General features: G+C 41.3%; 1 pseudogene; it reads right to left on the reverse strand.

Annotated features, from left to right (window-relative positions):
- Positions 1-1,842: 1,842 nt before the first annotated feature.
- Positions 1,843-7,413, reverse strand: LOC149747848 (amine oxidase [flavin-containing] A pseudogene; annotated as a pseudogene).
- Between the last annotated feature and the right edge of the window lie 6,342 nt (positions 7,414-13,755).

Below are 13,755 nucleotides of genomic sequence, written 5' to 3' on the forward strand. Positions count from 1 at the left end.
GGACTTGCCATCAAGAGGATGTTTTCTGAAAAGTCAAGCCATCATTGACAATCTAGTGTGTATGAGCATCCACTGGTGAGTGCAGATTACTGTTTTGTATCGCTTAGCATATCTGCAGTACTTTGTGATGACTGGCCGGCACATTCACCACAAGATCAATTGCAAAGTCACCTGTGGGAATGTCACCACCTCGAGAGCGACAAAGATGACATTGCTATGTTATCCAGCCAAAATGTTCAACATTGGCTCTAGCCTACAGATCGTACTGCTGATTATAAATATCTTCTGGGTGGAGTGAGGCCAAAGCAAAAGTTACTGTGTCGAAGGTTGTGTGAATGAAGGCAGTCCAATCCCTGCTTGGTCACTAAAATCTTTACTCAATGCTCAGAACAAAGTTTGATTCCCTGCTGATGTTCAGAACATACACAAAATCCATATTTTCTCTTCGATTAAAACATGCATTGATTAGCAGAGCCTGGCAATACGTAGTCACGGAAGTGTTTTTGTAAAGTATCACAAGACGATTCATAGGCAAGAGTCATGAAACCAAGACTCAAGAGTCAGATATAAAATGAGGCCCAATTATTCGGCATATATTTTTCCTAATAAAAAATATCTGCCGAGCTCTCCTTTTGCCATAAGAAATAGTTTTGGTTCTTCAGAAAGCTAGTTTACAATACTGGCTATCTCCTGAGGGTTTCCAGTACCCCTGGTCAAGGCTGTGCTTTCTACAGAGGAATCAGGGTAACCTAACAGATGTGTGTGAGGGGGACTCTGAGCTATGCCCTGGGACTTCCCTGGTGGTCCAGTGGTTAAGACTCTGAGCTTCCAGGGCAGGGGGCAGGGGTTCGGTCCCTAGTCGGGGAACTATAAGATCCCACATGCCATGCAGTGTGCAAGATTAGCTATGCCCTAGGGCCTGGGCCAGGAATAGCCTATTTTAGAATAGAAAATAAAAGCGAATTCCCACTTCGAGAGCTCAAAGAGCTTTGCGATTTTAAAAAACTAACTTTGATGGCAACTCACTGAGCTAGGGGACAAGTGTTAACCAGATTCTTGTTGGAATATTGCAGTTCTAGGCAGGGGAGGGTATGGTAGGCCAGCCAACAGATTGCAGCACAATCAAACAACTGGGCTTAAACCTCTTTGCACTAATTTCTGGTCTATGTGCCACCAGCCTGGCTTCCTGCTGAAGCATCACTTCATGCTTTTATGCAACACACTTATCCAATATGTAAAACTAAATTCAGAATCATCTTCCTGTGCGTGTAAAAAACTTCTGCTAATTGAAATCCTGGCCTTCATAGCCACTACTGTCATTGTTAAAATACAGCCAGGGTGATGTTTGGTACCGCTTGGAGTTATGTTCTAATGGAAAAGTCTATATGAAATACATGCCAAATTTAAAAGTCATAAGGGCAGCTGAACAAGTGCATTTATCGCTAGAATGATTATTCACTAATGTTCTGTCTAACTAAGAGCGTGCGTTTCAATAGCGTCCTACACTAAACCCAAGATTTGGAAGCACTGCTTATTCAGCAGCCAATGAAAACAGGCCTCTCATCTGTGTGGAGACACTGACTATCAAACTGATTTTTTTAACATCCTCTATGTAAAAGCCAGACTATCACTAGAGAGCACGTTAGGTCCTAAGAAAGCATTTGGACTGTGTACCCAGTAGCTGACATTTCTAACATTCAAGTAGGGGACCGAGTCACGGCTGTGTGTGGGCAGGAGTGTGGAGTTGGGGCAACTGCAGGGCCATGGAGGTGGCCTGTACGAGATGTTCTTCCCGGGGATGTGGTGGAAAGGCAGGGACGCTGAGTAAGACATCCAGCGTTCATTCCCGTGACCATTTACAATTGCTTTTTTAAATAAATTTATTTTTTTTATTTATTTTTGGCTGCATTGGGTCTTCATTGCTGCGCACGGGCTCTCTCTAGTTGCGGCGAGCAGGGGCTGCTCTTCGTTGCGGTGCGCGGGCTTCTCACTGCGGTGGCTTCTCATCACGGAGCACGGGCTCTAGGCGCGTGGGCTTCAGTAGTTGCGGCACGCGGGCTCAGTAGTTGCAGCGCACGGGCTCAGTAGTTGCAAAGCATGGGCTTAGTTGTTCCACGGCATGTGGGATCTTCCTGGACCAGGACTCGAACCCATGTCCCCTGCATTGGCAGGCGGATTCTCAACCAGTGCGCCATCAGGGAAGCCCCACATGACCATTTACAATTAATAAGAACACACGCTCAACCTATTGGCCTAGCCCCATCTCCTGGGGGGCAGGGATGGAAGGAAAGAGCAGGTAACACGGGTTTACTATCTTGGAAAGTGAACAAGAGACCTACTTGGTCAGGGAAATTTTTAAGTCCAGATACTTAAATGTATTGACATAGCTTATTTATTTATTTATTTATTTATTATTTATTTATTTATTTTGTGGTACGCGGGCCTCTCACTGTTGTGGGCTCTCCCGTTGCGGAGCACAGGCTCCAGACGCCCAGGCTCAGCGGCCATGGCTCACGGGCCCAGGGATCCTCCCGGACCGGGGCACGAACCCATGTCCCCTGTATCGGCAGGCAGACTCCCAACCACTGTGCCACCAGGGAAGCCCTGACTTAGCTTTTTGGGGGGATTGCACTGCGATTATTTTAAAAGCTCTTTCTTGTTCAAAGAAGCATTGACAGTGTCCATGAAGCACATCGACACTCAAAACCCTCCCTCTGTCCAAAGAAACAGAATGACTTCAGGTCACCATATGTGGTTTGATTCTGTCTAAGTGTAACCTTAATCTTGATAAAGCAGTATCTCAGTTCTGTAAAAAGAAGTACAGTGCTTTGCAGTCATTTCCAAATTGGAAACATGTTTAAGAAAGGCAGTGGTAAAGGAAAGGAGGTGGAGCCTAGGATTCCTTAGAAGAGAAAGTGCCCTAATTCTCTTTGTGCTTTGACCCTCGCTTGATTTCTGTCTATATTCTCTGGCGCCTCCCCGCGAGGGGTCTGTCTGAGATCCAGGGCTCTTTCGACCGTCTGTGCACTTTACCTGCCTCTGGACCCCACGCTGCAGGACTTGGTGATGAGTCACACAGACAGCACAGGACCCACTGGCTCAGATTCCCTCTGCCACCAAAGCTCCTGGGGTCTGCCGAATGTCAGGCTACCCATTCCCTTCTCCAATTTGGCCTCATTTTCAGGATGGGATCTCTGTCTACATTTTCCTTTAATTTTTGTCAGTTAATTACCCATTCTAGTAGACTCTTCACCCTCAAAGACAGACACTACATCCTGAGCCTGAGTTAATGGAGTTGGCGCCATGACGGTCTCACCAAACCATGTCTGGGGCCTGCCCCGTCCTCTCAACCAGACATGGGCAGATCATCCAGGGTCACAGCTCTTGTTTGTTGGCTCCAAGAGCCCGGGTTCTCAGTCTCTGTGCTACTATTTACTCACTTAGCTGTAGGACTGTGTAACTTGTCTCCAAGATGGTAGCAATAATCCCTCTCATCCCACATGCACTTTTTTTTTAACTTTTGTATTTTGAAATATAGATTCACAAGAAGTTGCAAAGATGATAGAGTCCCATGTAGCCTTCAACCAACTTCCCCAAATTATGATATCAGAAGTATAGCTATAGTATGACATCACAATTATAGGACAGTATATAGTGATATAGTGCAATATCAAAACCAGGAAGTCGACATTGGTATATTACCGTTAATTGGACTATAGACCTTACTCAGTTTCCATCATTTTTTAACCTGTATTGATGTGTGTGTGTGGGTATGTATAGTTCTATACCATTTCATACCACCTATAGATTCACATAATGATCACCACAATCAAGACACAGAACCGTTCCATCACCAGAAAAGAACTCCTTTGCGCTGCCTCTTCGTATCTGTGGCCCTCTCTTCTAACCACCCCCTTCCCCCCGCCAAGTCTCTGTCCTCTGCCAACCACTAATGTGTTCTCCATCTCTATACTTTTATCACTTTGAGAATTTTTTAAAATATTTATTTGTTTATTTTTGGCTGCATTTGGGTCTTAGTTTTTTATGAAGATTAAATGAGATAACGTATATGAAAATACTCAGTTTAATAAGTAGTGACTCAATTATGGGATCAAATTATGAATCATAAACCAATGCAAAATTTACATTTTAATATAAAACAGTTCCGATTTTTCCTATTGCTTCACAGTTGTCTTTGGTGACATACTACCCAGTTTTCTGGACTTGTTATTGTACATTCTGCCAAAGAATGAACAGTGGCTGCATTTGTGATCTCTGCTTCTCCAATTAATGCTGTTTTGATAAGTCAGCATTTTTACTGCTTATAATAAGCTATGTTCTTTACATGAACTAGCAATCTCTAATATTCCCATTAGGTAGGAATTATTCTTCTTAATGTATAGGTTAGAACCCAGGGCTCAGAGAGGTAAAATGACTTGCTAGTTTGTCTAATTCCAGAGCTTCTATATCTAGCTTTGATGCCAGTGTGATTCAAATATTCTCCATAGAACTCCAGTCCCTAGGGATATTGCTAAAAGAAAAGAAAAAGAGTTCATTGATTAAATGAATTTAATATACATTTTAAAATAAAGCATGTTATAAAAGTTCCTTCTTGAGAGTTTTCAATGCATATTAGCAAATGAAAGGTTCTGAGAAGTCCTGTGGTTTTTAACCCAGCATTTCTCAAATTAAATTAGCCACTGGGCTTTTTAGAAATATATAGAACTATCAACACCCCTCAGAATTAGCATTCCATAGAAAACATTTTAGGGAACTCTGCACTGAGCATACATTTCTGCCCCATTTTTAAATATCTGATATTTCTGTTAACTGCCTAATCCTGTTGTGATACCAAACTGCTTCAGCTTCACAAGAACTCTACAAATAGTTCATTTATATAGTGTTATAGCATCTTACTGATGAAAGTAATAATCCTATGGCAAACTTAGTGAAATTATATATATATATATAATATATATATTATATATATGTCTTTGGTTTCTACCCTAGAAGAATAGCAAGTTTACACCAACAACTCTGAGGGCAAATGATGTTAAAGAGAAAATAAACCTCTTTTCTAAGAAGTCTGCTTTTCACCTTGAATGGTGTACAGTTCCCAAAAGTTTAAGATAAGGTCATTTGGAGGGCTCTATTTAACTAATGCAAAATAAATGTATAATATACAACCAAAGAGCAAATTTATTTTCTTTCTTTAAATTATTTATTTATTTGGCTGCGTTGGGTCTTAGTTGTGGTACGCAGGATCTTCGTTGTGGCACATGGGCTCTAGAGCGCACAGGCTCAGTAGTTGCAGTGCACAGGCTCTCTAGTTGTGGCACTCGGACTCCAGAGCGTGCGGGCTCAGTAGTTGCGGCACACGGGCTCTCTAGTTGTGGCACGTGGGCTCTAGAGCATGCAGGCTTAGTTGCCCCACAGCATGTGGGATCTTAGTTCCCTGACCAGGGATCGAACCCGCGTCCCTGTCCCCTGCATTGGAAGGCGGATTCTTAACCACTTGACCACCAGGAAAGTCCCAAATTTACTTTCTTTAAATCTCAGCCACTACCTTTAATTATAGTACTTATTTCCAATATCTCTTCTTATAGGTTCTTAGAACATACTACATTATATTACTTCCTGCCACTCATCACTCAAACGTCAGTCCCTAGGCAGGAGGGCTACATGCTATTCCCTGTCCTTGAATTCTACTCTCTATTTAAACAAATGCTTGGCAATGGATGTGATGTTGATGGTTTTAGATACATAGTTATGGGCTTACATCTAATATGAAACCATACTAAATGGCTCTTTGCCTCTAAAAGTTTTCCATTTCTAATGACACAAAATGAGTCAAATACACTATTCTATTTTATGGCAACAGAATCAGAGTAATGAGCAAACCCAGGCTGGTCACTGCTATGTTATTCTTAGAAAGTAAAGGAAAATTCATCTTTTCACTCCAGCTTAATGTTATTTCCATTTCACTGGGATTGAAAATAAAAGGAATACTAGGATTACAAAACTTGAGTGTTTTCCTATTTTTTTTTATGAGCACGTCAGCTTTAATTTCTTGAAGTTAAGAAATTGATCACAAGGTAATTTTCTAGCAATCAACACAAGCTGGTCTACAGACAAGTCACAAGATGGAGCTTGATCTTACGGAAATTAAGGAGGTGATACACAGAGATTAAACAGAGGGGTTAAATCAGTGTACTTAAAGATGATCCGATGACACAGCCTTTCAATTTGTCAACATTTTGCTTTTGATGATGCTGGGAAAGAGTAAGCAGGAAGCATGAAGCCGAAACTTCAGGATCAGGTCGGCGGCCTGAATTTGTACACCACAAACCACAGGGCAGTTATTGATGTGGAAAATCCGATGATCTTCAGCAGGCCTGTCATGGAAGGCAGGTTCCTCTCCCAGAAGGTGTGGGTGATTTCCACAGCTGGAACATCCTCTGATTCAGGTTCTTGGACCCATATGTCTCTCTTTGCCGCCTTCCCCAAAGCATTCAAGACCTCTCTAGCTGCCCGTTCTCCAGCCTCTACTGCTCCTTGCATGTGACCGCTCCACTATGTGGCAGTCTTCGTGCCAGCAACGTAAATCCTGCCTACGGGCTGGCAAATCACCCTTCCGTTCTGAGTCATATCCCAGGGGGGAGGTAGGCAGTGTAGCAGCCCCCAGAGTACCCTTCCTCACACCAGTTCTTCTCTTCATAGCGCACCGTTGTAAAGCTTCTTGGGATCCTAGCGCTTTGGCATACAGCTCACAGATTCTCCTCTTCCTTAGTTCTTTATGGACCTCAGGAAGGCGGTCAGCTTTTCGAGCAAGGATGAAGCCCATGAGGGTGGGCAGCGATCCATCTGGCTTGGTGTCATCCAGCGTTATTGAAATCGGAGCTTCCTCCTCTTCGATGACCATACAGCCGCAGTAATCCTTTTTCTTCCAAAAGGCCTCCTTGTAATACGTCATGCGCTTAATGATAGCCCCCACTGGAAGACGCTGGATTAACTGGTTTCTCTCTGAAGGAAGCTCTGCTCTGAAGTGTATCTTGGCAGTGAAAGTTGGAGGGATGGCACTAATTACGTATCGGCACTCATAAAGTTGATGACGCAACATCTCTATCATGATGTTGTCACTTGACTGGTCCACATAGGTGACAGGACACCCCAGCTTCACTCTGTCCCCGAGGAGGAGCATTATCCACTTGCTTGCCTGACCAGATCCACCTACAGACTTCCGTTCCTGGCCCTGTTGGTAATGGAGAATATCCGAGTGGTGCCTCCACACTGCTTCACATACCACAAGAACCACAGGGCAGACACCTCGTGGGGTTCAGAGGTCACACTGATATTCACAAAGAGAGGTGCAAACTGCCTAGCAGTCCTGTCTGCCCTCACAATCACTGTGGTTCATGCCTCATCATACCACCCTTTCACACCATCCACTCTTCCTGTAACATCCATTTTCCTATTTTTACTAAGTGTGATACAATTCACAACTTAAAAATTGTAAACTAGTATGCCATCTGTTGCTATGAATATGAAAGATAGTGCCTCATTTGGAGACTTTTATTACATTAAAGCATGAAATGTGGACTCGTGAACTCCCAGTAACCTGTAAAAATCTCTAATTTTGGAACACCTTTAGGATTCACATGCTCCCTCTTTTTTTTTTTTTTAATAGATCTTCTTTGGAGTATAATTGCTTCACAATACCATGTTAGTTTCTGTTGCACAACAAAGCAAATCAGCCATATGCATACACATGTCCCCATGTCCCCTCCCTCTTGAGCCTCCCTCCCGTCGTCCCTATCCCACCCCCTAGGTCACGACAAAGCACCGAGCCGATCTCCCTGTGCTATGCGGCTGCTTCCCACCAGCCAACTATTTTACATTTGGTAGCGTTTACATGTTGATGCTACTGTCACTTCGCCCCAGCTTCCCCCTCCCACCCTGTGTCCTCAAGTCCATTCTTTATGTCTACATATGCCTGCCCTGCAACTAGGTTCATCAGTACCTTTTTTTTTTTTTTTAGATTCCATATATATGCGTTAGCATACGGAATTTGTTTTCCTCTTCCTGACTTACTTCACTCTGTGTGGCAGACTCTAGGTCCATCTACCTCCCACAGATAACTCAATTTCGTTTCTTTTTATGGCTGAGTAATATTCATTGAATATATGTGCCACATCTTCTTCATCCATTCATCTTTTGATAGACATCTATATTGGTTCCATGTCCTATCTATTGTAAATAGTGCTGCAGTGAACATTGTGGTGCATGTCTCTTTTTGAATTATGGTTTTCTCAGGGTATATGCCCAGTAGTGGGGTTGCTGGATCATGGTAGCTCTATTTTTAGTTTTTTAAGGAACCTCCATACTGTTTTCCATAGTGGCTGTGTCAATTTACATTCCCACCAACAGTATAGGAGGGTTCCTTTTCACCACACCCTTTCCAGCATTTACTTTTTCTAGCTTTTTTGATGATGGCGATTCTGACTGGTGTGACGTGATACCTCATTGTAGCTTTGATTTGCATTTCTCTAATAATTAGTGATGTTGAGCATCTTTTCATGTGCCTCTTGGCCATCCTATCTGTATGTCTTCCTTGGTGAAATGTCTATGTAGTTCTGCCCATTTTTTAAATGGATTGTTTGTTTTTTTGATACTGAGCTCCATGAGCTGTTTGTATATTTTGGAAATTAATCCTTTGTCGTTTCATTTGTAAATATTTCTCCCATTCTGAGGGTTGTCTTTTTGTCTCGTTTATGGTTTTCTTTGCTGTGCAAAAGCTTTTAAGTTTAATTAAGTCCCATTTGTTTATTTTTGGTTTTATTTCTGTTACTCTAGGAGGTGGGTCAAAAAAGATCGTCCTGTGGTTTATGTCAAAGAGTGTTTTTTCCTATGTTTTCCTCTAAAAGTTTTATAGTGTCTGGTCTTACATTTAAGTCTTTAATCCATTTGGAGTTTATTTTTGCATATAGTGTTAGGTAGTGTTCTAATTTCATTCTTTTACACATAGCTGTCCAGATTTCCCAGCATCACTTATTGAAGAGGCTGTCTTTTCTCCATTGTATGTTCTTGCCTCCTTTGTTGTAAATTAGGTGCCCATATGTGCGTGGGTTTATCTCTGGGCATTCTATCCTGTACCATTGATCTGTATTTCTGTTTTTGTGCCAGTACCATACTGTCCTGATTACTGTAGCTTTGTGGTATAGACTGAAACCGGGGAGCCTGATTCCTCCAACTCCGTTTTCCTTTCTAAAGATTGCTTTGGCTATTCAGGGTATTTTGTGTTTCCATACGAATTGTAAGATTTTTTTATTCTAATTCTGTGAAGAATGCCATTGGTAGTTTGATAGGGGTTGCATTGAATCTGTAGATTGCTTTGAGTAGTATAGTTATTTTCAAAATATTGATTCTTCCAATCCAAGAACATGGTACATTTCTCCATCTGTTTATGTCATCTTTGATTTCTTTCATCAGTGTCTTGTAGTTTGAGTACAAGTCTTTCATCTCCTTAGGCAGGTTTATTCCTAGGTATTTTATTCTTTTTGTTGCAATTGTAAATGGGAGTGTTTGAGTTTTCATTGTTGATGTATAGGAATGCCAGAAAATTCTGTGCATTAATTTTGTATCCTGCAACCCTACCAAATTCATCAGTTCTAGTAGTTTTCTGGTAGCATCTTTAGGATTTTCTTTGTATAGTATCATTGTCATTGGCAAATAGTGACAGTTTTACTTCTTCTTTTCCAATTTGTATTCCTTTTAGCTCTTTTTCTTCTCTGATTGCTGTGGCTAGGACTTCCAAAACTATGTTGAATAAGAGTGGCAAGAGTAGACGTCTTGTCTTGTTCCTGATCCTAGTGGAAACTCTTTCAGTTTTTCACCATTGAGTATGATGCTCACTGTGGGTTTGTCATATATGGCCTTTATTATGTTGAGGCAAGTTCCCTCTATGCCCATTTCTGGAGAGTTTTTATCATAAATGGGTGTTGAATTTTGTCAAAAGCTTTTTCTTCATCTATTGAGATGATCATATGGTTTTTATTCCTTAATTTGTTAATATGGTGTATCACATTGATTGATTTGCATATATTGAAGAATCCTTGCATCCCTGGGATAAATCCCACTTGATCCTGGTGTATGATCCTTTTAATGTGCTGTTGGATTCTGTTTGCTAGTATTTTGTTCAGGATTTTTGCATCTATGTTCATCAGTGATATTGGTCTATAATTTTCTTTTTTTGTGATATCTTTTTCTGGTTTTGGTATCAGGGTGATGGTGCCTTTGTAGAATGAATTGGGGAGTGTTTCTCCCTCTGCAATTTTTTGGAAGAGTTTGAGAAGGATCAGTGTTAGCTCTTCTCTAAATGTTTGATAGAAGTTGCCCGTGAAGCCATCTGGTCCTGGACTTTCGTTGGAAGATTTTTAATTACAGTTTCAATTTAAATACTTGTGATAGGTCTGTTATTGTGTAATTCTTCCTGGTTCAGTCTTGGAAAATTGTACCTTTCCAAGAGTTTGTCCATTTCTTCGTGGTTGTCCGTTTTATTGGCATATAGCTGTTTGTAGTAGTCTCTTATAATCCTTTGCATTTCTGCAGTGTCCGTTGTGATTTCTCCTTTTTCATTTCTGATTTTATTGATTTGCATTCTCCCTTTTTTTCTTATGAGTCTGGCTAACGGTTTATCAATTTTATCTTCTCAAAGAACCAGCTTTTAGTTTTATTGATCTTTGCTATTGTTTTATTCATTTCTATTTCATTTATTTCTACAGTGATATTTATTATTTCTTTCCTTCTACTAACTTTGGGTTTTCTTTGTTCTTTAAGTGTAGGGTTAGATTGTTTATTTGAGATTTTTCTTGTTTCTTGAGATGAGACTGAATTGTTGTAAACTTCCCTCTGAGAACTGCTTTTGCTGCATCCCATAGGTTTTGGGTCGTTGTTTTTCATTGTCATTTGTTTCTATGTATTTTTTTCATTTTTTCTTTGATTTCTTCAGTGATCTCTTGGTTATTTAGTAGTGCACTGTTTAGCCTCCATGTGTTTGTGTTTCTTACAGTTTTCTTCCTGTAATTGATTTCCAGTCTCATAGCAATGTGGTCAGAAAAGATGCTTGATATGACTTCAATTTTCTTAAATTTTCCAAGGCTTAATTTGTGACCCAAGATGTGATCTATCCTGGAGAACGTTTCATGTGCACTTGAGAAGAAAGTATATTCTGCCACTTTTGGGTGGAATGTTCTATAAATATCAACTAGATCTATCTGGTCTATTGTGTCATTTAAAGCTTGTGTTTCCTTATTTATTTTATCTGTTCATTGGTGTAAGTGGGGTGTTAAAGTCCCCTACTATTATTGTGTTACTGTTGATTTCTCCTTTCATGGTTGTTAGTATTTGCCTTATGTATTGGGGTGCTCCTATGTTGGGTGCATAAACACTTGTTATTATCTTCTTCTTGGATTGATCCTTTGATCATTATGTAGTGTCCCTCCTTATCTCTTGTAACAGTTTTTATTTTAAAGTCTATTTTATCTGATACGAGTATTGCTACTCCAGCTTTCTTTTGATTTCCATTTGCATGGAATATCTTTTTCCATCCCTTCCCTTTCAGTCTGTATGTATCCCTACGTCTGAAGTGGGTCTCTTGTAGACAGCATATATATGGGTCTTGTTTTTGTATCCATTCAGCCAGTCTGTGTCTTTTGGTTGGGGCATTTAATCCATTTACATTCAAGGTTATTATTGATATGTATGTTCCTGTTACCATTTTCTTAATTGTTTGGGGCTTGTTTTTGTGGGTCTTTTTCTTCTCTTGTGTTTCCCACTTAGAGAAGTTTCTTTAGTATTTGTTGTAACGCTGGTTTGGTGGTGCTGAATTCTCTTAGCTTTGTTTGTCTGAAAATCTTTTGACTTCTCCATTGACTCTGAATGAGATCCTTGCTGGGTAGAGTAATCTTGGTTGTAGGTTTTTCTCTTTCATCACTTTAAGTGTATCCTGCCACTCCCTTCTGGCCTGCAGAATTTCCCCTGAAAAATCAGCTGATAAAATTATGGGGATTCCTTTGTATGTTATTTTTTGTTTTTCCCTTGCTGCTTTTAATATTTCTTCTTTGAATTTAAGTTTTATTAGTTTGATTAATATGTGTCTTAGTGTGTTTTTCCTAGGGTTTATCCTGTATGGGACTCTCTGTGCTTCCTGGACTTGGGTGACTATTTCCTTTCCTATATTAGGGAAGTTTTCCACTATAATCTCTTCAAGTATTTTCTCAGACCCTTTCTTTTTCCCTTCTTGTTCTGGGACCCCTTTAATTCCAATGTTGGTGTGTTTAGTGTTGTTAGAGAGGTCTCTGAGATTGTCTTCTTTTCATTCTGTTTTCTTTATTCTTCTCCTTGGCAGTTATTTCCACCATTTTGTCTTCCAGCTCACTTATTCGTTCTTCTGCCTCTGTTATTCTGTTACTGATTCCTTCTAGCATATTTTTCATTTCAGTTATTGTGTTGTTCATCTGTTTGTTCTTTAGTTCTTCTAGATCTTTGTTAAGCATTTCTTGTATTTTCTCAATCCATGCTTCCATTCTATTTCCATGATTCTGGATCATCTTTACTATCATGACTCTGAATTTTTTTTCAGGTAGATTGCTTATTTTCTCTTCATTTATTTGGTCTTGTAGGTTTTAACCTCACTCCTTCACCTGTGACATATTTTTTTGCTCATTTTTTTTTTTTTTTTTTTTTATGAGTGGGATTGTGTTCCTGTTTTACTGGTTGTTTGGCCTGAGGTGTCCAACCCTGGAGTTTGTAGGCTATTGGGTAGAGCTGGGTGCTGGTGCTGCTATGGGGACCTCCGTGACACCTCACTCCGATGAATATTCCTTGGGGTCTGAGGTTCTCTGTTAGTCCAGTGGTTTGGACTCAGAGCTCCCACTGTAGGAGCTTCCCCCCAACCCCAGGCTTGCAAATCAAGATCCTGCAAGCCATGTGGGAAGGCAAAAAAAAAAAACAACAAAAAACAAAGTAAAAAATAAAATTAGATTAGGAACCTAACAGACATGTTAGAAAGAATGTAAAAATAAAAATAGAGATGAATCAAAAACTGGAAGGTACATCAGTACCACAGTAGTAAAAAAGAGGAGGGAAAGGAAAAAAGGGGGGGAAGGCCTTGGCTGTGGGGGGCGGGGCCTAAGCAAGGGCGAGGTCTGGGTGGTGGGTGGGGACAATGCTCAGGACTCACAGGGCTGGAAAAGGCCCTGGAGGCTGTGGGGGGGTAGGGCTTAGGCCCAAGGAACAGAAGGGGCCCAGGCATGCCCCCCACCCCAGTCTCAGAGGGCAGGGGACCTCACCTGGGAGCCCAGCAGGCTTCCTGTGCTCGAGTGGATGGGGCAAACGCCCTCCTCTCCTCTCCCGCTCCTCCTGGAGGGCCCCTCCCGCCTGCTTCTCCTGATCTCCCTGGCCTCAGGGGCACTGATCTTGTCTGGCCTCCACTTTTCCTCTCCCCTCGGTCCCCCTACATCCTACCAGTTCACTTTGGGGTTCCTCCTGTCTCCTTGAGGGTCAGAGTCCCCCACTAGCAACCAGGGAGGCGCCCTAGTTGTGGGGAGACGCTAACTCCACGTCTTCCCACACTGCCATCTTGACTCCTCCCCACATGCTTTCTTAAAAGAGCAATTCCAAAGAAGACTCTTAGGCTCAAATCAAACACAAAATTAAAACCAGCTTTGGGCTTCCCTGGTGGCACAGTGGTTGGGA

This window comes from Delphinapterus leucas, chromosome 12 (genome assembly GCF_059928025.1).
Source record: "Delphinapterus leucas isolate spDelLeu-1000000601 "Yukka" chromosome 12, BTC_Dleu_Yukka2, whole genome shotgun sequence".
NCBI classification, from domain to species: Eukaryota; Metazoa; Chordata; class Mammalia; order Artiodactyla; family Monodontidae; genus Delphinapterus; species Delphinapterus leucas.